General features: G+C 46.8%; 1 protein-coding gene across 1 annotated transcript in view; it reads right to left on the bottom strand.

Annotated features, from left to right (window-relative positions):
• Positions 1 to 2,457, bottom strand: part of LOC123521738 (polycystic kidney disease and receptor for egg jelly-related protein-like) — a 13,601-nt gene that overhangs the window by 1,497 nt on the left and 9,647 nt on the right. The gene's annotated exons all lie outside the window — the stretch shown is intronic.

Below are 2,457 nucleotides of genomic sequence, written 5' to 3'. Positions count from 1 at the left end.
ACACCTTTTGGCATCAGGGGTGGCCCGAACTTGCCGCATCAGTGGAAGACCTAGGATCTGAGATGAGCTGTCATAAAGATGCGTCGGGTTCACATCATTGTGGAACAAAGGCAGTGGTACTTTGCTGAGCCACCTGTAGATGTGTTCGAGCTTAGTGACTGTGGTAAGGTCCAGGGAAAAATAATCCCAGATAAACTGGTTATAGTGAAAGCAGTCAGCGTGGTGCAGACACATGATGAGGCCCAGCAAAAGGGCTAGGAAGATAAAGTGCATGAGAAGGTAACTAAGGAAAAGGAATGCTCTTCTCTTGATCCTCTTCTTCCTTTTGAATATGAGAATTTCATCCTCGGTGAGGGGCTGATACATCCTAGAGCGCCTGAGGCGTCTCATATGGAGATGCTGCCTGTGTTTTCCGGCTTTACTCTTCCTCAGCCCAGGAAGCTTGATCTCCGTGTAATGATATTTCACTGTCCACGGAAGGCTTTTACAATACTTGGGCTTACGTGTTTTGATACTTGTCCAGAGTAAAATTTTCGTTGTCTGCACTAGAAAAATTGACTGAAAGAATGAGAAAACCGATGTGTAGAGCCATTGTTTTGACAGATTATAGCCATAAGTCAGTCCATAAAACACAATAAAGAATGACGATATGCTACAAATGGCAAAGACCAAGAACCACCCTATGTAAACACACCACCGAGGGAGAAGAATCCTGGTCTTACGCTTCGGTTTCTTTTGGGAAGGAGGCTCTTCAGAGCGCACATCTTGATTATCTTCCGTGTTAGCGTTTCTGTTGTTGTTAGAATTGGTATTTTTCTTGTAGGACTGAGGGGCCTTGCTTTCTTCTTCCTCAAGCTGGTGATTTGTTTTGGAGGTTGTCTGCCCAGAAGCCTCCCGAAGTTCTGAACTGCCACTAGATGCGAGCTTTTCAGCGTGCCTCTTCTTCGTCTTAGTGGTTTCATAAGCGTACCACTTTACCAAATGTTCATCCCAGAATCCACCTTCTTCTGACACCACAGGATGATCATTTCGAGGAGCTACTTCATCTACAGTCATTTCAATAGGTTTCTTCTGAGAATAGGTGAACAGAAAACTTAGCAATACTTGCACAGGTGCTGTAATTAAGGCACTTTCAATTCCAATCATCATTAATCTGATGTAGTATAACTCTTTTGACTCAATGTCTTCTTTGCGATTGGCGTTAAAGAACATAATGTTACAAAGAAGAGTGCTGAGCAACACTGCTAAACAGCAAGACAGTCGTTGTAGCCGGTTGACCGGTTTAGCAATGATACCGGCAAAAATAGAGAACCACATGTGGCTTTTCCCGAGCTCATAAGTTGAAGTGATCAAGAAAAAATCGATTCTGTTCAGAGGCTTCTCTGGGTTGGTTACAGGAAATGTCTGGTCCACAGAGGTTTCAAGAGAAAGCCATTTCCGGCACATGAACAGCCAAATGCGCCTGTGGAACAGGTTTTCCACTTTAATTCGACTTACATACCAACTGGGCGCTTTGCCCTCATTGTTGTGCCACAGGCGAATGGAGTGGATGTCACCCAAGTCACTTTTCGTCGTTAGGAGGAAAGTATTGGCGCAGCCTCTCAAGAGAGTTTTATAATCTGGATGGGTTAAGCAGTGCACATCACTGGTACCTTCTGATCCCATCAGCTGGATAAAGACATCAGCCCTGGTCCCAGAACCCCAACGACTTCCTGTAAAAATTGTGATCAGGTAGCACTTGCTATCATAAGGGTCATTGTCAGGAAGAACGATCACAGGATGCCGCTGAAACTGGTCCGTTTCATCCCTGTGCAAGGCCCAGAAAGCAAGGACAATGTAGATGAGCAAGATGAACAGCACCGTGAAGAGGGTCACGGGGTTCTGGCTGATTTTCTTCACCACATCCAGCTGTAGATCCACAGGATTAGGGATCACAATCACCTTGGCTGTGATAAAGTGCGTGCGCAGCTGAATTCTATTCCGGTTTAAAATGGAGCTCACCTGCCGCCTAGCCCTTCCTTTGACCTTGCAGATACAGTGCACTTTGTGCCAGTTGGTCTTCTTTCCCAGGTTGCAATTGCCTTCTCTCCAGTCACTCTGAATGCCAAGCATGTCCAAGCAATGAACGCTAAAAATAGAGATGCTCACTAGCCTGTCACTGGGTGTCAGGACAAAACGAGGGGCCTGCAGAACCACAGAGACAGCACACTTGGGAGAATGGATGAGCTGAGCTATCAGCAGCAGTAGTGTCTGGGAAAGGCAAAGCACTCGGGCCTTCTTCACAGAACAGGTCAAGTCTAACAGATCACTGGGGCTGGCAGTTGGAGGCATGTCATGGGGCACCAGGAAGGAGGCCACCAGAGCAGGGGGGGTGACCTCACTGCCCGCGTACACCAGCACCTTGAAGACCACCGTCACTTGGGTCACAATGTGGATCAACAACTCCTTGACTACTCC

This window comes from Echinops telfairi, unplaced genomic scaffold (genome assembly GCF_000313985.2).
Source record: "Echinops telfairi isolate 266 unplaced genomic scaffold, ASM31398v2 ScPeMD7_2;HRSCAF=8, whole genome shotgun sequence".
In the NCBI taxonomy this organism is placed as follows: Eukaryota; Metazoa; Chordata; class Mammalia; order Afrosoricida; family Tenrecidae; genus Echinops; species Echinops telfairi.
This window is presented reverse-complemented; position numbering and strand designations above follow the sequence as displayed.